Here is a 22,902-nt window from a genome sequence, read left to right as displayed (position 1 = left end):
ACAAATAAAATCTGAATTGCCAGATTTTTTTCAAACTTTTTCTTTATAAATAACTGTTATTCAGATTTAAGCATATTTGTGTTACAAAATTGTAAAAAAAAAACTCCAGTTCAAAAACTTTTTTTTTTGTCTAGTTACCACACCCAGAACTGCGAATCGGCATACGAGAGGATAAAGAGCACGACTCGGTAGTAAAATGGTACTGTGAACGAACGGAGAGGATAAATCCCGAAATTACCGTGAGTGCTTTTCTCATGGGTTCATTTTCCAAAAAAGTCCATCTTTCAAAAAAAAAGTGCCTGTACCGAGACTCGAACCCAAGACCTTCGGCATATAGAACCTTGCCTTTGCCGTATGGGCCACCATGTTTCGGTGTCTAATTAGCGGTCATTTGTCCATATAAGCCAATCAATGGGATGAACTGTTTCAATGAACGAATGAACACGTGAGAGGTCTAAACTTTCGCAAAATAGTATTTTTCTCACGTTTCTTTTCGGGAGGACTATCCCCACGGTCTTAAACTTTGGGTGCAATATAAACATAATTTTTTTTTTAATTTAACTTTAAGTGATTAGGGTGGTACAAATTTTAATTAAAATTTTTATCCTCGGCTCAGGCCAAAAAAAGCAAAAAAAGTTTCAGGAAATGCAATCGTATTTTTTCAAATAATAAGATTTATGAAGATATCGGTTTTTTATAGTGTTGCTTTAATTTGCAATGGCAATAAGCTTGAAAATAATAATATTGAAATAAGTTTCAAAATGTTAGGATAACAGTTGAAATTAAATATCACGAAATCAGTTATGAAATTTTTTGAAAAAAATAATAAATTGGGACTTGAGTGTCAAAGGGACTTTTATGCAAAATTTGCACGATTTGATGGCGCACTCAAAATTCCGAAAAACTTTTTTTTAATCGAAAAACACATTTTTTTAAACTCTGTCTTTTCCGTTACTTAACCATTTTAAGTAAAACTTCATGTACTTTTTGAATCTACATTTACCCAGAAGGGTAATTATTTCATTTAGAACAAAGTTTTTTATTTTGAAATTTCGTGTTTTTTGTAACTTTGCAGGATTATTTTCTAGAGCCATGATCGACACAACCAACTTTTTAAAAACTTTTTTTTCGTAAAACCGCGATGACGTGACGTCTATAAGTAAACCCCTTATGTTTATATATCAAAATTTTTGTAATTGTCTCTACAAATTTGTAGAACATTGTTACACTCTAGGAATAACCCTGCAAAGTTAGAAAAAACACGAAACTTTAAAAAGAAATGTTTTGTTCTAAATGAAAAAATGACCCTTCTGGGTTAATAAAGATTTGAAAAGTACATGCAATTTCCGTTAACACGTTCCAAAAATGTTTAAGGTTGAGTAACGGAAAATGGCAAAGTTTTTAAAACTTGTGTTGTGTTTTTTTCGATGAAATATACGTTTTTTCGGAAATTAAAGTACGCCAGCAAATCGGGCAAAATTTACATAAAAGTCCCTTTGTCACCAAAGTACCAATTTATTATTTTTTCAAAATTTGTCAACACTGATTTCATGATATTTAATTATAACTGTTATCCTTACACTTTAAAACTTATTTCAATATTAAAAAATAAATATATGTGAGACCATCTTTCCTGTGATACCAACATCATGCAATCCACACCAACTAATTTCAACGAACATTTTGTCCAAAACCAAACCAAACACAAACTATTTAGATGAAGTGCTTTCAGATGTGGCAACAGCAGCACGTTAGTAAACTTTCTAGAACAACAATTCTGTCCTCCCTTTCCCCACCCCCCAGTACCCTTCCCTCGCTAAATCGAAATAGTTTTACATTCGCTCATCCCTCGGAGAAAAATTCCAATATACACATTCACCCCCTGTTGCATGTTCGGAAATTTTCTAGAACTGATAGCACTCTAGAAGCAATATTTCACCAAAACCGGAATGAAACCCGGGTGGTGTTTGGGGGTGGCGGGGAAAAACTTTCGCTCAAAACATATGCACCAAGAGCCGGGGCTGCTCGTGGAAAAGTCGTCTGCAATCACATTAAACCGACCGAGAGAGAGCGGGGGAACTTTTCTAAGCGAATCTCAATTCATTTTATTGTCCCCCCCCCTCCCGTCCTGAAATGTGAGTCAAAAGTCGGGAAAATTGGTGCCACACTAAACGAGCGACGTACCAAATTTATCACCCGCACGCTCGCACGAGGGTTGGTGGAAAATTCCTTTTTGTTTTTTTGTGTAAACAATAGTGGAAAAGGCATTTTCCACCCGTCTGAGGGAGGCGAGGAGGAAGCTTTTTCCGTGAAAAGTTGTTCTTGTTCACAGCGGAACGTTTTCAAGGAAAAAAAAGCTATCGGATTGTAGAAAAAGCAAAACTTTGATCGTTAATTGACACCCCGGATGGGGGGTGCAAGAAACAGTATCTATCACAACACAAGATGAAGATGCTCTCGAAAGTTTGACGTGAAGGCTGAGGGCACGGAAAAACTGCTGGAGATAAATGTGAATTTGATACAGATTTATAAATCCTGGTTTTTTTTTAATGTTTGTTTTTAAAACATTTTTCGATAAAGTTAATTGGTTTTAATTACCTTTTAAATTCAATTCCTTTAAATATTCGACAGTTAAATTTAAAATAAAGCATCCAAGATAATTCCAGAATTGGCTTTGCTTTTTGAACTATTCAGATATGAAAAGAAGTTGAAAATTCTCAACTTTATTGTCGAAAAGCAAAATAATTAGTCATTCAATTGATTTGGACAAGTACGACGAGTGATGAGTGCTGCAAATAACATTTTTTGCAATTTCGAAAAACATCATTTGAATGGCAATTTTAGTCAAACGTCAATTGTTCAAATTAAAATAAAATTGAAAAGTTTTTTTTTAAACCAGTGCTTAAAAGTCCTTCTTTGAAGCTCTCATTGTAGTGCAGAAAAGTATAACTTTCTAGCCCTTGTACTGGAATGGTTTGTAGTTTCAGAATGAAGTAGCAAAGAAATATTTTTTTCTAAGCAATTATTTTAAATGAATTTGAAAGTCATTTAAATGGTGAAAATAAAATTTTAACCAGGGCATGATAAGCTATCTATTTTAAATAAATTTGTGATGTTTAAGTGAAAATTATCAAAAAAATATATATCCGTATTCTTAAAAATTGCCAAACTGCTGTGTCAAAATGCTTATGCGCCCTTTTCAAATATTTTTTTTCAGATTTTGTTGAAACATCAAGTTAACAAAAACAGAAAAATAGTAGTTTATGCAACAAGTTGCAAAAAGAGGATTTTTTCAGCACGAGTCGTACATCTATCCAACGAGGTTCAACGAGTTGGATAAATACGAAGAGTGCTGAATAATTCAAATTTTGCAACGAGTTCCATACAACAAAACACCCATTGAGTGAAATTTTAAGTCAAGTTTTCATGTAGTTTGTCAATAAATCGTTTAAATCAAAAAAAATGTCGAAAAGTGTTACATTTCGAAACAAGTGCTGAAAAGTTCAACTTTTCAGCACCCATTTCAGTGCTGAAAAGTAGAACTTTTCAGCATTTATTTTGAAAATTGTTGCTATTCGATTCTGTTATTTCTGGTACAGAAAAGTAGGCTATTTCGTCGTTCAAGAATGACAGGAAAAGTAAGTTGTTTCACGACGGAATTGCAAAAAAATATTTTTGATATTGTACTTTATTTTTTAATTTAGTGTTTTAAAGAATCAAAATTTTTAGTTTTTCTTAAGTCAGGCCGTTGCAAATATTTTCCAAAGTTTATATCGCCCCCCCCCCCACCTTCAAACTGGTCTGAAAAATCAGGGGGCAAAAAAATATTTTTCCAAAAAACTCAAAAATATCCATGAAAATAGAAGTCTAATCAACTGAAAACGTTCTAAAATGCACCGCAAAAAAAAAATATTTTTCGCAAAAAAATAAAATTTTCGTCAATACTTATCAATACTTATTTTGGAAACTAATGATGGCAAAACAACTGGACAGGTGTATTATGCATTTTTAATACTTTTTTCATTAAAATGTGGCTCGTGATTTCAATGGTTATACTTTTTTTATGAATTTAAGGAAAAAAAATAAAACTTTGCTTAATAAATTTTGATCAAATTATGCTTTAGCTTTTTTTTATCCATCTTAATCATATCAAGGAAAAGAAAAACAGGAAAAAATAATTTTTTAAAATTAGTTTTTTTTTTTTGTGAAAAGTCGAATTCATTTTTTGCTAGTTTTTTAGAGTGAAACTTTTTTTCTGAAAAGACATCAAATCGATCTGAAATCCGCACACATGTTTCAATTTCTCAGTAACTAATGGTTCAATTTTCAATTTTTTTTTCAAAAAATTGAATGAATTCGTTAAATTTTAGGCCCATTTCAAATGTCCTGAATTTTAAATTATCGAATTATTTTTTTCTAGAAGGTCACAAAGTGTTACAAACGTTTCATTCTTCAACATTAAAACTTGTACCATTAGTTGCTAAGATATTGGAATTAGATAACATCAATTTCCCCTTTTTATTTTTGTTTTATCTTAATAACCATAAGTTCAATCTTCAATGTTTCTTAAAAAAAATCATAGAACATTTTGAGGAACTTTCGACTTTTTTTTTCGAGATGGCACTAGTGGGCACTAAGTGACAAAAAAAAGAAAATTTAAAAATAAATCATAAGAGATACCTTGATCGATTCTTTAAGTAAAAATAAGTAACTATGCCAATTATGAGCCAAATCGGTTAATGTTTAAAGGTCGTTGAAGTTTGTATGGGAAATTTTCAAAAGTCCAACGTCCACCGTCCAGGTGGCGTTAAATTTATCGAATCATTGTCAAGTGTGAGATTTTTATGTAAAATTTTATGACAAAAAACTTTGTCGAATACAACAAAACGATCCGAATTAACCGTGACGATTTAAAGAAGACGTTTTTGTATGAAAAGATTTCTTTTCACCAACTTTCACGTTCATTAGCGACCTTTAACTCTAAACCGATTTCGCTCAAAACTTTCATAGTTACTTATTTTTTCTTAAGGATTCGAATCAGGGGATATCCTTGAGATCGATTTTTTATTGTCACCCTAATGGACACTTATTAAAAAAATCGTATCTCGAATTTGGTGCAGCTTATCAACATTTTTGAAATGTACTTAGGCTGGTACAAATTTTATTTAAAGTTGTTGTCTCCCCCCCTTCAAAATTGGCTCGAAAAATCAAGGGGCAAAATAATATTTAAAAAAACTTTAAAACATCTAAGGAAATTTAAGTCCAATCAGCTGAAATCAATTTAAAATGCATTCCCTTGCGTTTAGAATCATTTTTAGCATGTTTGGGTTGATTTCAAAATCTTTTGAATTTTTGAAAATTTTCTTTTTTTCGCCAAATTTTTAGTTTTTGTCAAATCATACATTTTCTGAACACTTATGAATGCAAAACCACTGTACTAGTGTAAAATGCATTTTAAAACACTTTTTCCATGTAGATGTTGAAACTATGGCTTGTTATTTCAATATTAATAAATTTTTATTTTTTTACGGATTTTCGAATATTCACTTACCATTTTGGTATAAACAGTTGCCAAAATTGTACGCAGCAGATTACATTTCAAAAGTTTGAGCTCTGTTGTTATGTGAACCAATGATTTGTAATCAGGGACCTCAACATCGCTTTTCAAAAAATCTAGTTTAACCGATTGCTATTTCTTTTTTTGTCACACAAGCAGAAGGTTCAGGGATCAAAGGCCGATGGGTATCTTTGAAACTTATAAATGGTGATAAAATTTCCATCAAAATTATTGACAAAAAAATCGTTTGAGCCACCAATTACTACTCTTCTAGTGTTTGTAATTTCTTAGCAATTCTGTTTAAAAAAAAATCCATTACACCGTCTATCATCATCAACGTCGTTCGACGAAGCCATGTGACCACCACCCAGCATCCGACGGATGGATGGAACTTTCCGATCTCGCCGGTGAAAGCCCATGAACAATAAACTTACTGAAAAGCCGTGGAAATGGAGAGCGCAAAGTTTTCCCATGAATAAAACAGGGTGTTGATTACCGCGCTGGGATGACGGGCAGGAGGCCAACTTTGGAAAGTTTTCAATTAACAAATGGATCGAAAGATTTATATGCACTTCTTGTTTTATGGAGTTCGATCGAACCCTGATTTAGAAAGGACCTTATCAATTTTCCACGGAAATCCTTCCAGTTTTTGCTGTGTGGCGTGCCCTCGGGCAATCATGTTAGCCCACTTGTAGTGATGCACTCCCCCTCCAGGCATAGGGATGGATGTTCAATGGGGCCGGCCTGCACCCATATTGCCACCATTAAATATTAAAATTAATGGTTTGAAGAGCCTCGTCGAGTGGCGGTAATGGCAATGGGTCACGCAAACAGCCCCCCCAACCAACCAACAACTTCACAAGAAAAAGTGATGCCTTTGCAACATATGTTCAACGCGGACGCTGCACGAACTCGTTTTGCTTGATTGGGTAAATGACACCTGATGGGCGGTAGGTGGTTCCGTGGTTGGCAAATGCACCCAGAATGTCCGCCGCAACGGTCAAGGTCAGGGCTGGTTGGTGTGCCAACAGTTTATGCATAATTTAAACTATTTGCCCTGAACATGCCATTTAAAAAATTGAGCAAACCGGCAAAAAACGTGAGAGAGAAATGTTTATGATGTGCTAAATTTTCAACAATTTCATTTTCTCCAGAGTCAAATTCTTCAGACGAAAATTGGGATGCATAAACAGGACAAAAAAGGGGGTAAAAAATATATTATGGTGCACATGCTTTCGGTGGAAAATATTGTGCAATCGATAGCCCCTATCCCTCCTCAGCAATGAATACCAAACGGAGCAGAAGAGCTAAAGGTTTATCCCATGCAGAAAGACTTGAGGCCAGGTATCAAGTGTTTTGTTGTGGGGAAAAAAAAACTCAAGTCAGCAAGAAACTAGGGAATATTTGTTTTTGTGTGCATTTTGAAAGATTTTGCTCAAATAAAACCAGTACTCATGAACTCTTTTCAATTCTTGTCATAAACAGATTACTTATGTTTTCTACAGTTTTCTCTAAATTTAATGAAAAAAAGGTTTGTTCTCAGAAATAGTCAACATTCGCTATCCATGAATAAACGGACAGATTTTTCTACTATTTTGAATTTTAAACTGTTTCTAATGGTTGAAGCCACAAGTCAGAAACCTCAAATTATTGAGTATATTTTAATAAACCGTCAGAAATTGGTCAAATGTATGGTTTACATTTAAAGTTTTCAGAATTTGCTTATGAAAAGATCAACACATTTTGCGAGGTTTCGTTGTGTGACATTCAAAATTTCACAAATTGTTTTTGAGGAAATGTGAGTAAAATAGAAATAATAACTTATTATAATTATAATACATACCGAGAGTGTTCACTGAACACTGTTCAGGTAGTTCGAAAAATTTCAATTTTCAATGCAAAAACAAATCTTCAAAAAAATCCTGAAAATTAACAAACTCCGGGTCGCAACATAAAGGTTTTCGGTTGGTTTAGTTTATGTTTTGATTTGTTTTAGTTTATGTTTTTCCATTAAATATCCTTTAAAATCCTTATTTGTTGTTTTTGGGCGCGTGGCATTGATAACCTTTTTATTCCAATCGTAATTCTGGACCGTATGGGCCATTATAAGGGTTGGATAATTCTCATATAAAAATAAATAAATAAATTATCAACTTGATGCTTCCCGCGAAACCCGTAAAATTTTACATTTCTCAGACTTTTTAATCGCCAATGTCTGCAATATTAATAGAATATCTTGATTTTTAATATTTAATATAATTTTTAAAATGACATACAAACTTGAGTTGCGAGTTAATCTTAAAAAGTTCCACTCCGCTTGTCACGAACTAATTTTCAAATTATACAATTCAACAATATTACAATCAAAGCAAATAATAAAAAATCAAATTGTATCGAGGTCAAAATTGATGAGGATATTTAAAATTCGATTGAAAATTGATATAAAATAATAGATATAACTATCTGTCATTGTAACATGAGATTTTCTAGGTTATTTTAACATTTGTTAAAATGTTCGATGAAATGAGTGTTTGTAATTTTGGTGCCCGCAAAATTTACAATTTTTGAACGTGAAAGACTACTAAGCCTATTATATATTACTTTTCAAAGTCTTACGTGAATTTTCTTTCAATGAATTCAATATTTATTATTTAAGACATGGTAATTTGGTCCAGGCTCAACGAATAGGTATTTGATGTTTGCAATGTTTGCATATTAACTTTGAAATTGAAATAAATTATAAAAGTAGTCCAAGGGTAGTCAATTTTTTTTATCTTCTTTTATAATTTTCGTGTTTTCACTTTTTTTACATTTAGATTTTTTTTACCGGATTCGATAGTTGATAAATCGGTTAAATTTAGATCGGGAAACCATCTGTCAAAATGAACAAAATTTTATTGAATTTCGGTTGTACGATAAACAATAATGATCTTTATTACCGAAATTCAGTAATATTATTTAAAAAAAATTAATTAAAAAATTAATGCTTAAAAATAATAAAATAATCATAGATAAACAAGCCTTACCCGACAAACTTCGTTCTGCCTTTTTTTCGTTTGTTGACGTTTTTTTTTTGTTTTTTTGTTGATTCAGCCTCCTGTGATCAAAATTTGATTTTACGTAACTTTCTCCATGCAATTTGCCGATACTCCGGAATCGGTTCCAGAGTGGCCAAAGTTGTTACTTTTTGGCATAAGAACCTTCCTTGGGCTTATACGAACCCAGCGCAACAAAAAGCACCTCGATCCGACGCTCCGTATTGAACTGATTCGCGTTCGAACAAAACCGTCGAAATTTTGTATATATCGTCAGCTGTGTGCTATCTTGTGACAACGACCATTTAGTACTATTCGAGAAAATCGATTTTCAAAATTTGATGATAAATATTTTCAAAACTATGAATGGTAGAGCCAAACTTTTTGAAGCAATCGGTTCGTATACTATCGCTTAACGAACGCTCCAAGTTTCAACTAATTTGGTTACACCAGTTAAAAGATACAGTAAATTATGTAATCAAAAATCTGAAAAGCACGTGTCACAATTGTGTTTCGAAAGAAAAATTGTACTACGTGTCACAAGTGTGCACAGAATTCCCATACAAACTAAAAAAGGCTTAAATCAATAGTTTAACCGACTTAATCAGTATATTTTTGAAAACAAAAGATTGCATTGCCTTCAGAAAATGTGTTTCAACATAACTTTGTGAAAAACACGAAATTTTTTCCACATTTTCCAACAACATGTATGACGTATCACAAGTGGGCACGATCATTTTGATGATAAATTGGTCTATGTCACAAGTGTGTATTGCGATATCCGGGAAACGGAAGTGAGTTTCCAAAATCGGTTTAAAGCATCTTGTAGTGTTTGTTAAGTATAGCAAAACGTCATCATTAACTCATTTTCGACCAAAATGGTCTATGTCACAAGATAGCACACAGCTGACGATATATAGATTTGCGATTTAGATTAAAGCATTTCATTATCATTTTATTCAAGGTTTGTTTGTAATTTTTCCACCTTAAACATGGTTGGAAAAACTAATTTAATGAACTTCAATTGTACAAAACAATTTAAGTGAGCGTCAATTGTTGATAGATTTCTTACAAATTAAACTGATTTGGATGATTAAATATTATCAGGTTTCTTTAATCAAAGAGAATTCATGATTCAAATGGTAAATTTTTTTCAAACATCGCTGCATGAAAAAAATCATCTGTTTTGATTGTATTCCAATCTCTTAATTTTATTCATGCTTTTGATAAGAAATTAAGAACGAGAATGTATCAATAAATTTAATTACGATACATTTCATTTCAGACATTTTTTTAGCCATTTTGGGGACAAAAAGTTTGAAGAAAATTTGCCATTGATTATAATTTGAAAATGGCTGAAAATATGTTTTCAATAGTTTTGTACTTTTTACTAAATACATAGAACTTTTCCATGTCAAATTGAAAACAAAATCGATTTTGGAACTTATTGTTTTAAATCTGTTCGAAGCATTCAGGGCTCAGTTTTTGGCCACTAAAAATTACCTTTCCGATAAAAAAAATCCAATAAAAACGATTTTGTTTGGATTCCTGAATAGGTTTCATTTTCAATGTTTCAATTATTTTATTTTTTTATTTCAAATTAATTTAAATTAAACTCATCAGTCCAAGTCTTCCTATGTGCCATCGGATAGGGTAAAAAAATTTCGACTTTTTGATACCCAAACATCTAGGTTTTCTATAAAACTCACGAAAAGATCGGATGTTTTATGCCCTTTCCGGTGACACATAGGTTGTGAAACGTGGACCGGTTCGGATGCCGGTGGATTTTCCGACGACGTAATTCCGGGTTGGTACGAAATTCCAACGAAAAATCAGTTTTTTCGAAACAAAAACCTCCAAAACGATATTATATCCGCTTCAAAATGATTATTTTGCAACTCTATGGTAATATATTGCCATTAAGTTGGATTAAATGTTTGCAAAATTAAGTTTAGATAAGTTTTATATAGAATTTCCCGAGTTATATAAACTTTTATACTTAGTAGTTAGTATACTTAATATTCAATTCTAATTATTTTTTTAACCAGTTAAGAATGCCTATTTGGAGTTAAAACACTGGATTTATGGTGATTTGTCAACAAATAAATATATTGATGTAAATTTTTCGAAAGGTGTACATACTTTTTTTTGCACCTTCTTTGATTTTCGTAATAGAATTTGTTATAGAACTTTTTATAGGAATCATCTTTTCATGAGCTTTTTATAGCAAAATGTTCGGCCTGTGTTTCCGAACAAAACGTAGTACTAGGATGTTTTATCACAAAATGTGCATAGTGCCCAAGGCGTGTAAATACTTTTTTTACATACTGTAAGTTTTATCAATTCTATAAAATTCAAAGCATTTATATTTTTATAAGGTTTGTTTAAAACAATTTTTGGTTCGATCATGAATTTCTTAATTTACCCTGTAAAAATACATATTTTCAAAGCCTTTAGACATAGATAAATGCAACCCTGCAACTGCACATAATTCGCCATCTCCCATTGGGGGCCACAAACTCTGCCCCCCACAGCACTCTACCCTTCTTCTCGGTGCTCTTCCAAGAAGCATAAATATTATGCTTGAGCGGGGGTTGGGTGCGCGAATTGCTCCTCCATTCTCGAGGCCACGAATCGTCTCGATTCGCGATGCTTTCCAAGCAGCATGCTCACTGGGCCAACTCCACTGCTTTTCCTATCTCTGGTGAAGATTCTAGCTGAGCTGGTTCTAGCCGGAGGTAGGTTTACTTTCAAGTGAACACCGAAATAGCAAAGGAGGAAAGGTCTCGGTTTAAGGAACGTGCAGAGCGAGAAGGAGGGCGAGATAAGTTGAATTGAACTATTTTGGTAAATATTTGGGCAGGATCAAGTGCTTTAAAGAGTGTGGAATTGTACTTTGGTAGCTTTTTTGTTTGTTTGTTTTTCTTTAGTGTACTCCTTGATGAAGCTTAAATTTTTGTTGTACCTACAGAAAATCTTTAAAAATCAAAACATTTAATGGTATATTACTGATTATTTACAAAAAAAAAGCTCACAGAAAATCGTCCCGATGACTTCCTCTTCAAAGGTCTGCGTTTAATTCCTAAAATAGATAAAATCCTTCCCAACAATTTCAACCCTTTTGAACCCTTCGCGTCTCGCCTCGTAAGCGACAATTTGTCAATATTGATTTTCCACCCCAGGACGGGGGAACTCCACCGGACTTACATCACGTAACCGGAAATGATGACAAGTTGGAGCAAAGTTTTCGGTTCGTCCACGCGATTGCTGGGGAGAGGAGGAAGAGAGGGGCAATTTCTAGCAGCATCCAAAATCTTCGTTCTCTTGGACCAGAAAGCACCAGAGGAAAGCAAAATTGTCCGAAAAATATATTTCTGACTGCGGGAAGTTGTGCTGTGTTGGGTTTTCTCTGGGGAGATTTTTTTAGTAGTTTCATGGTTGAATGGACAGCTCGTTTGTTGCACAGTGACGTTTTCTTTGTGGCAGAAGCGTTACAAGGGTTTCTTGCAATTATTTGAACTTTGGAAAAAAAAACTGTACATAAATCGCGTACTGAAATGAAATGTAACTTCTCACATTTTTTGCCTTCCTCACTGAGGTAAGGCTAAAATCCTGCTCTAAAAATGAACATTATATAAAAACGTCGTAGACCCACCTTCATGTATACATATCGACTCAGAATCGAAAACTGAACAAATGTCTGTGTGTATGTGTGTGTGTATGTATGTATGTGACCAACAAACTAGCTCATGTTTCTCGGCACTGGCTGAACCGATTTGACCCGAACCTGTTGCATTCAACTTAGTTTAGGGTCCCATAGATCGATTTTTATACAGATTGAAGTTTCGATAAGTAGTTAAAAAGTTATGTATAAAACTGTGTTTTCACATATATCCGGATCTCACTTAAATGTATGTAAACTATGTCCGGACCCATCATCCGACCCATCGTTGGATAGGTTATCTAAAGACCTTTCCAACGAGTCCAAAACATTGAAGATCTGGCAACCCTGTCTCGAGATATGGTCACTTAAGTGACATTTATGTACTTTTTTGAAGCCGGATCTCACTTAAATGTATGTAAACTATATTCGGATCCACCATCCGACCCATCGTTGGTTAGGTTATCAAAAGACCTTTCCAACGAGTCCAAAACATTGAAGATCTGGCAACCCTGTCTCAAGATATGGTCACTTAAGTGATATTTATGCACTTTTTTGTAGCCGGATCTCACTTAAATGTATGTAAACTATGTCCGGATCCACCTTCCGACCCATCGTTGGATAGGTTATCAAATGACCTTTCCAACGAGTCCAAAACATTGAAGATCTGGCAACCCTGTCTCGAGATATGGTCACTTAAGTGACATTTATGTACTTTTTTGAAGCCGGATCTCACTTAAATGTATGTAAACTATGTCCGGATCCACCTTCCGACCCATCGTTGGATAGGTTATCAAATGACCTTTCCAACGAGTCCAAAACATTGAAGATCTGTCAACCCTGTCTCGAGATATGGTCACTTAAGTGACATTTATGTACTTTTTTGAAGCCGGATCTCACTTAAATGTATGTAAACTATGTCCGGATCCACCTTCCGACCCATCGTTGGATAGGTTATCAAATGACCTTTCCAACGAGTCCAAAACATTGAAGATCTGGCAACCCTGTCTCGAGATATGGTCACTTAAGTGATATTTATGTACTTTTTTATTCCGGATCTAAAAAATAGATGAAATTTGTGTACAACCCCATCAAATCAGCCATTGTTGGTAATGAGTGAGGAAGGCTCCAACCACATAGGTGGATTAAGTTAGTTTTTTTAAGTTAATTCAAGGTGGCAATAATGTTACACGAAACAACGAACATTAACTAACTTATTTCACTTACAGTAAAATTTCCCTCAACCCTCAAACCACCTCTGCAACCAGTGCCGGACCATCTTTCCAAACAACTGAGCACTTCCTGTTGAGCACAAGAGAGCAGACACAAAAAAAAACACCTAAAAATACAAACCGGAAGCGGAACTTTATCACGTCTCCCGTGGGAAGTACAAAGTAGTACCGGGGAGGACGGACACAATATGTTCGTGTAGTTAGTTTCAATTAAGCTTGTCATATTCAGCGCAGACGGGAAGCTGCTGCTGGACACACACTGTCGGTCGAGGGGAAGATAATATGATTTCCTCTTGTGTGCTATATCAGTACTAATAAACCGATTGGGGAATAGGAGACGTCCGGGAAGTGGAATAGGGGAGCTTTCTGAGGGAAGGTGAGACCCGAAAGCGCTAACTAAAGGATGTGTTCTGTTCATCGTCAGCGTCGTCGTGATGGAGTTTGTGCAGACTAACTTGTTTGCAAGTCATTAATGTAATGCTCGTAACGAGTTTGCACGACCCCTCAAAAGAGCATATCAAACTATAATACTTGATTTAAATTGTTAGATTGTTGTTTCATGATGAATGAAATGTATGAAATTCTAATATTTTTTATGACCGGCTAAAATCTTGCAAAATTTACAATAAAAATAAAATAAAACAAAATTAGTGACTGGGCATGAAATTCATTTGAACAATTTCAACGTTTTCATCAACTCCTCAAATAATAATTATAGAAATCACATACCCTCAAACCACCCTCTTCTTCACTTTAAATTATTTGACATTCGTGGATGACCCTTAACAAAATATTTGTATCGAGATTCATGCTTGTTTTCAATCTGTAATCTTAAGTTTGAAAATTGAGAATTTGATAAAGAAAAATCTTATCTTGATTACAAATCGATGCCTCTGTGCTATCTTAGCTTAGTACAAGAGAGACCATAAAGCATCGAAATGCTTTTGCACTCGCTGACATAAAGCTGATAAACATGTTCGAAAAATTCGTTTCGATTTTATTTTATAAATTAAATTTTTATTGTCTCTCCAATATTTATTTGTGAAAAATTACAACTTTAAAAAAAAAATTGGGCTTTACATTATTGATACTTGAATTTAGATATCAAATTTATATATTTTTCTCTCAAAATTATTTTTTTACATAAGCTTGAATTAAGCATTAAAATTGGTTCATAGAATTAAAAAAAAATGTAACTATTGTAAAATTCACACATTGTTTTGGGAAATCGAAGCCTCTGGAAAACCGTTACGAGATTCCCATTTTTAATCAGTGTTTGAACTTATTTTTTCTTTTTATGAGTTGTTAGTTTTTTTTCCTCTTTTTTCTTTTTGAAAATCGAAATAATTTTTAAATGCAACAAAGACTATTTTTTTCAAGTGGCGCATTATTGTTTTCAAGGATTTCTCAACGTATTTTAAATAAATTTAATAGTTTTTTAAAAAAATTAAAAAAAATCAGGTTTATTTTCAATGTTTCATCTTTGAACTTTTAAAAAAATTCCCTGTTTGATTTTGAGAGATAAATGTTTTTTGTGTTCAAAAATTAGGTTAAGATTTTTTATTTATAATCTGTCATTTTATTTATTGCTTACTTTTCATTAAGTATTTTTAAACTTTAAACTTATTCCAAAATTTAAATGACATAAAAACGGAAATAAAGAGCTTGAAAAAAGTTTTGAAAATTAATGTAAAATTATATAAGAAGGAAATTCATTTACTCTCAGAAAAACTTTTCAGGGTATTCAAGCATTTACAAAAAAATGCAAAAAAAAAAGTTTAAAGCAAGACAAATTTCGATTAAATTAGAAGTGCATTCGCCAGAAATCATTGAAAGAATTTCCTGCATTTTATTTTATTTTTAAAGTTTTTTTTCACTCTTTTACAGATATCTTGAAACAAAATAAAATAATGGTGTTCTTACAAAACAAGGTCCACTCAAGTCTGGCAGTCGAGAAAGTCTAGAAAAAGTTTAGAATTCACCAAAATCTACAAAATTAAAAACAGGAAAAGTAGGAAATTTTTTATTCTATGTAAAAAGTCGAGAAAAGTCTGGAATCCCGAGCCAACTCATTCAAAAATGAATTTCTATTTTTCGTATAATTTTGTAGTATTTTGTTTAGTTTTCAATTCAATTATACTCAATTAGTTTTTAGCATTTAATTGTTGATTTGAATTTTGAATTTTGCTTTTTGAGAATTTCTAAACATAACAAATATGATTGAAGAATTGGTTTTTCAAAAATTTCGTATGAAGTGGTAGTGTGGTAAAGTTTATTATAATGTAAATTTCATATTTGATCATACTTGAAATATGGTTTAAAACATAGAAAAATAACGAATTGTCAACATGAATTTTAAAACTATAGTTGATATTTGATTTAAAAAAAAAGGATAAGAAAACTTTTTTTTATGTTACTCTTCGATTTTTTGAGGAATAAACTGCCCATGATCGCATAAATGTCCCATATGCATTTTCGTCACTTTTGAGTTATTGATGCAGTTTGGTTCAAAATCGTGTGCTCTTTCAAAAGAGCCTATAACATCCAGTACTTTGTTCTAGAAATCAGAAGGAAATCCAGTTTTTTTCGTGAAAACGTAACACGTAGCCTTATGAGTGGGACAAACTTGTTTAGCGTTTTTCTCAGCTTGCTGTTTTTGCATATGGGACATTTATGCGAACATAGGCAGTAAAGCTGTCTCAAGCTTTTTTTTGAAAAAAAATATGATAAAATAAAAAAACAGTTTTTTAACCATTTTCCCTTTTTTTTCTTTTTCTATTAAAACCAAGGAATAAAAACATAATGTTTGGCAATGAAAAAATGAATCATAAAATCTATTTTCGATCTCTTTTTTTTATTTTGATTGTTCAAAATTTCTCCTTTTATGGAAATTATGAGTGCTTTTATAAAGTACTTTTTTTTTATTTGATGTTAAGTTTGTAGTTTTACTGAAATTGTAAATGGCTTGTTTGTTTTTTTTTTTTTTAAATTTGTTTAGAAATTATGATCGGTGGAAAATGTTCACATTTTCATAAACAGTTTTCGCAATCATTTTTTGGTTGAAATTTACCTATTATTTAAGGTTCTGCAAAAGTCGGGAATTCGAAAATGGGATTTGAGTTGCCATGTGAAGCATACGAGTACATTTCGATAGTTCTATAGATAATAGTTTTTCATTTATTTCATTTAATTTATTTCGTTGTTAACGTATTACTTGGTTGAAGTTATTATCCTAAGCTGAGATGTGGACTACTTTTCAGCAGCTGATTAATTCAAAGTTGGTAACAGAGTTTATGGGTGCTAAATTAATCGAGTAAATCTACTAAAAGAAAAAAGTTACAAAATAGCCTTCGAAAAAGCATTTCAATAATAGTTGTAGATTTTTTCTCATTGTTTTTACAAGGCAAAGTTATGGGAAATTGGACGAGCTTTCCGGTAAATATTTGCGAGACTGAAAAATCAAGTCTGTCATAAAGAAATTGTCAAAAACCATCAAAAAACCATTTTTTTCAACATTTTTATTTTAAAACCGCTGTAACTTCACAAGGATTGGACTTAGGACAGTGGTCAATATGAAGACTTTTGTGTAAAATCGTCTGGAGAATCGATTCCCGTATTTGGTTTTTGAAAATTTAGACGTTTTGAGCACTTTTCAAAATAACAGCTTCAGTAAATGATTTTTGTATTTTTTCACGTGAGTTGCTTCATCCTGCATTTTTCGTGAGTCTTTTTGTAACATCTTAGGCTATTTTCACAAAAAAATTGAACGAAAAAAAAAATCGTGGGCTTTTTTTTACTTTTAAATCTAAAAAACAAAAAAATCTCATAAAAGTAGAGTTTATTTTTCTTTCAGTGTTTTTTTTTCGGAAAGCTCGTCAAATTTTCTAAAAGTTTTTCTTTGACAACTTTTTGATACAATGCAACGGCTTGGAGATACAGCGATATTTAAATTCCGAATCACAAAAAAATATTTAAAACATTAACGTCCTTCTCAAATGTCACTATCGAGTGAAACTGGCTCCATATACACAAAAATGGCTTACATAAGCGTAGGATAACATGTCTAGAAAGTTTCATTGAAATCGGAGAGGGTCCGGCACAACCGATTCCCTATTTGGCATGGAATTGCTCAATATATATTTTTTCCTTGAAGTATTAAAACTATTGAATTGTAAATTTAGCTTTTAAATGTTTCTTCATTTGTTTGCTCCCCCATAACCATAACCTGAGTCAAAGAACATGAAATTCTTGAATGTCATCCACTAATTATAGCAATTTAAAGTATGTCCTGGTTTTTCCTATCGAATTGATTTCAATTGTAATGTTCTTTGATTAAAAATAAGTCAATTATAAATGCCTAATATACCTCCCACAAACTAAACATAGACACTTAAACAAGCATCTTTTGCATGATTGAAACAACACAAAAAAGCTGTTCCCAAAAATAAAGCTTCCGTTCAAAACAATTCCGTCATCGCATCACTTTCGGCTCAGCTGATCCTTCCCGAAAGGACCGCGATAATCCCCAGAAAGAGACCTTTTTAGCGGCACATTCCACCCCGACCAATATCACACTTGCATCCCAACTGACGTCAGTGGAATGTTTTTAACGGCACACTTCGGGTTGGGAAGCCTTCTTCCTCGTGTGTTGGCGGATGAACATTGAACTCGGATGAACTCATGAACAAGCTGGGGAGCTTTTCAGGGGATGAAACTTTCATTTTAGTACAAAGTTGGTGGAGACGCATGAGGGCTTTTGTTAATTTGATTTGGTTAACCGCGGTGGATTTTCTTGAAATAATTCGAACTGTCAAAAATCCACCAAAACATCTACCACATTGATCACACAAAAAACTGTGGTAGAAAAGTATCCACCGGTAGATCCTTTGGTGGATTTTTGACAGTTCGAATTATTTCAAGAAAATCCACCGCGGTTAACCGAATCAAATTAACAAAAGCCCTATGGACTATCAAGAATCGATTTGTTGGGAGGCGAGATAAAAGCTCACTTTGAAAGCTTTTCTTAAATTTCCCTGAAAAGGAGTTGTCATCATTTTAGAATAATTGAAAGAAAATTTAGTTTTCACGATTACTTGTTCTGATTTATTACTTTTCCGTAGATACTTTCTCCGCCTCGTGTCAGCTTTTTATTGTGTTAAATTCTCCCTAAAATATATATATTATAGACTGACTCTTCGCTCGTTCATCCATTCACGATCACTGTTCCAGGTTGCCTCTCTTTCGGTCTAAGTGCTTTGCCTTATGGTTTGCCTAATTTGCATTGGAAAAGCGCAACAGTTACTCTACACCACACGGTTGAAAACCAAGTCTTACTGATTGTTTGCACAGATTTGCTTTTGCTGTGATTGATACCTCTAGGAAAGGTTTTTGTTTGCTGTGTATAGTATTGCTGAGAGTTGAACCGCAACTAACTTGCTTTTGTCTCTTTTGGGAAGGAAAGTAGGTATTTTTCAAATAAAAAAAAACAGTTTTCGAACGTAAATTTCTCAAAGCGCAGCTTGTCTTTCAGTTGTCTTCTGTAAGTTTTTTAACCTTGTTTCGTTTCAGCATATATAAGTGAGTTTTTGTGTGTTTGTGTTAGTTTTGCGTTAGGCCTATTTGATTAGTGTACTTTTTTGTTCGACATTACATCCTAGTGTTGTGAATTGCTCACTTGCTCTATTGGAATTTGCTGTTTGATATAGTTTTTTTTTACTTTCATTTCTATTTGCTCACACTCACCAACAGTGATTGATTTTATTCGATAATTTGCTTAACTGTCTGTAGGTGCATTTTTAGAATAACTGACTTTTGTATACAATTTAGCACGATCACCGTGCGACTTGGTTTTTTTTATTCCACCTCACTTTCCTATATGTAGTTCAAAGAGTGCAAACAAACTTTTGGAACGACCAACAGAAATTTGAATTAGCTAAACATACGCCGTTTAATGGAAGCAATAGTTTCACACAAATTAATCTAAATTCGAAGCACTTAACGTCGTTTGTTTGCCTTCCATCTAAAAACAGCGGGAAATTATGGTTTAAATGCATTGATTTTGATAATTCCTGTATGTTTAAATTTTGCATTGTTCATGTTGCGTAACTCTTGAAAATCGTTGCAAAAAGCGAAACAGCAAACTACTTATCTCGAATTTGTTTTTCAATGAACACAAGAGCCGTTTGTAAAAAATACAATTTTCCGGTTAGTGTTCTTTTCTTTTTTGAAAATTTTATTCAAATAAAAACTTCAATTTCTTTATGTACACGTTATACAAATGGTCTGAACTGAAAATAACTTGAACTTATTTGTTTATTTGTATTTCTTTTATTAAAACTTTAAAAAATAAGGCTTAAAGTTAAATTTGTTTCTTTGGTCCTTTTGAAACATTATGCCCGACATAGAAATTTTAAAAATATGTTTATTTAAAAGATTGGAAAATTTCACATTGATTTAATAAAGTTCAGACCATTTTTGTTTTTTAATTATCTGGATGAAACTTTTTGGGTGTTTTCTGTAAGCCCAAAGAAGCCATTTTGCATTTTGCAAAAATGTTTTGTATCTTACACTGAAATAAATGGATGCATGGATTTTTTTGCCTTCCTCACTGAGGTAAGGCTATAATCCTGCTCGAAAAATGAACTTTTGAAAAACAGCTCGTAGACCTATATTCATGTATACCTATCGACTCAGAATCGAAAACTGAACAAATGTCTGTGTGTGTGTGTGTATGTGTGTGCGTATTCACTTTGGTGCTCAAAATTCTTGCCAAGTTTTCTCGGCACTGGCTGATCCGATTTGAGTCAAACAAGTTGCATTCGATCCGTTTTGGTGCCCCATAGTGCACTATTGAATTGTTTGAAGATCCGATAAGTAGTTCAAAAGTTACGTATAAAAAAGTGTCAGAGTTGACACTTTGAGTCACTTATCTATATGAAAACTATGTCCGGATCCAACATCCGACCCATCGTTGGTTAGGTAATAAAAATACCTTTCCAATGAGCCCAAAACATTGAAGATCTGAAAACCCTGTCTCGAGATATGACAACTTAAGTGATATTTATGTACTTTTTTGAAGCCGGATCTCACTTAAATGTATGTAAACTATGTCCGGATCCATCATCCGACCCATCGTTGGTTAGGTTATCAAAAAACCTTTCCAATGAGTCCAAAACATTGAAGATCTGGCAACCCTGTCTCAAGTTATGACCACTTAAGTGATATTTATGTACTTTTTTGAAGCCGGATCTCACTTAAATATATGTAAACTATGTACGGATCCATCATCCCACCCATCGTTAGTTAGGTAATAAAAAGACCTTTCTAATGAGTCCAAAACATTGAAGATCTGGCAACCCTGTCTCATGTTATGACCACTTAAGTGATATTGATGCACTTTTTTGAAGCCGGATCCCACTTAAATGTAAGTTAACTATGTCCGGATCCAACATCCGACCCATCGTTAGTTAAGTTATCAAAAAACCTTTCCAACGAGTCCAAAACATTGAAGATCTGGCAACCCTGTCTCGAGATATGACCACTTAAGTGATATTTATGTACTTTTTTGAAGCCGGATCTCACTTAAATGTATGTAAACTATGTCCGGATCCATCATCCAACCCATCGTTGGTTAGGTTATCAAAAGACCTTTCCAATGAGTCCAAAACATTGAAGATCTGGCAACCCTGTCTCAAGATATGACCACTTAAGTGACATTTATGTACTTTTTTAAAGCCGGATCTCACTTAAATGTATGTAAACTATGTACGGATCCATCATCCCACCCATCGTTAGTTAGGTAATAAAAAGACCTTTCTAATGAGTCCAAAACATTGAAGATCTGGCAACCCTGTCTCATGTTATGACCACTTAAGTGATATTTATGTACTTTTTTGAAGCCGGATCTCACTTAAATGTATGTAAACTATGTACGGATCCATCATCCGACCCATCGTTGGTTAGGTTATCAAAAAACCTTTCCAATAAGTCCAAATCATTGATGATCTGGCAACCCTGTCTCAAGTTATGACCACTTAAGTGATATTTATGTACTTTTTTGAAGCCGGATCTCACTTAAATATATGTAAACTATGTCCGGATCCATCATCCGACCCATCGTTGGTTAGGTTTGAAGATCTGGCAACGCTCAGTCTCAAGTTATGACCGTGACATTCCGTCGCCGTCGTGCTAACTTGTCGTACGTGCATATTGGGCCAAATTGAGTTAAGAACGCCATTTTGTGCAGCTCACAATGCCTCATCTTTTGACCTTCACAGATCCCCAAAATTCGATTCCAATCCTGAGATATTCAATGAAAACCAAAAAAGCTCCGAAAATTTTTGTCTCTCTACATATAAAAAAAGTTTCAATCCTGTCGTGCTATCTTGTCACTCCCTGAAAATTGATGTAAGTGCGACAAAAGGCAAAGGGATTTCAGGTCAGAATGCGTTTGACGCACGTACAAGTTAGACTACCGTAAACATTTTTAATTATAACTCGGGACTTCAGCAACCAACTTCGGGACAATGCACAGAATGGTCAGCCAAACAAAACGTGTTTGTTATTGTTTACATTGCGTGCTTTTGTTTTTGTTTATTCAAGGTCAAACATTAAAACGCGTTTTTGTTGGAACGTCAAAATGGCGGGTGCGACAAGATAGCACGACGACGTCGATTTGTGTATTTTTTTTTTATTGAGAAATAGATGGAATTGGTGTCCAAACCCATCATATCACCACAGAGTAAGACAGAGTTCCCACTGCCTCTTGTTTTTTGGTTCAACTTGGTGGTATATTGCAGGTACATCGCACGCCTGCTACCAGCAAACCTTATGGAGCCAAAAAATTCAATGACATTTCTTCTGACTGTTCACTCCGGTTACTCTGTGATATCACCAATTGTCGGTAAAAAGTGAGGAAGGCGCCAACTACATAGGTGGATTAAGTTAGTTTTTAGTTTTGAAATCACTTTTTGACGCTAAACTCATTTTTTGTATGTTTTAGGGGACATGAAATGCCTTCTTTTCAGAAAATTCGAGGACGGGCAATGTTATGATTTTATTTTAAATAGGAAAAGGTCAAACAAATCTTTTGACTCAATTTTTATGTAAAATCTCAATTTTTATGTAAAAATTACTGCAATTCGCAGTTTTTCAATTTAAAAACTAACCTAATCCACCTATGTGGTTGGAACTTTCCTCACTCTTTACCAATGATATGATGGGCTTAGACACAAATTTCATCTATTTTTTTCAGGAGGGAGCTGTGTCCTATCCCTCGCCTTAACCAGACCAGAATCCATGATAAAGCTGTCAGACCAAATCTGTCAGACCAAGACTGTCAGACCAAAGAGTAAAAAGTAAACAATCTTGGTCTTTGACATAGGTGCACACTAGGGTGCCCAGAAAAAAAAGACCCCC

The sequence above is a fragment of the Culex pipiens genome, chromosome 2, assembly GCF_016801865.2.
Source record: "Culex pipiens pallens isolate TS chromosome 2, TS_CPP_V2, whole genome shotgun sequence".
NCBI lineage: Eukaryota > Metazoa > Arthropoda > Insecta > Diptera > Culicidae > Culex > Culex pipiens.
This window is presented reverse-complemented; position numbering follows the sequence as displayed.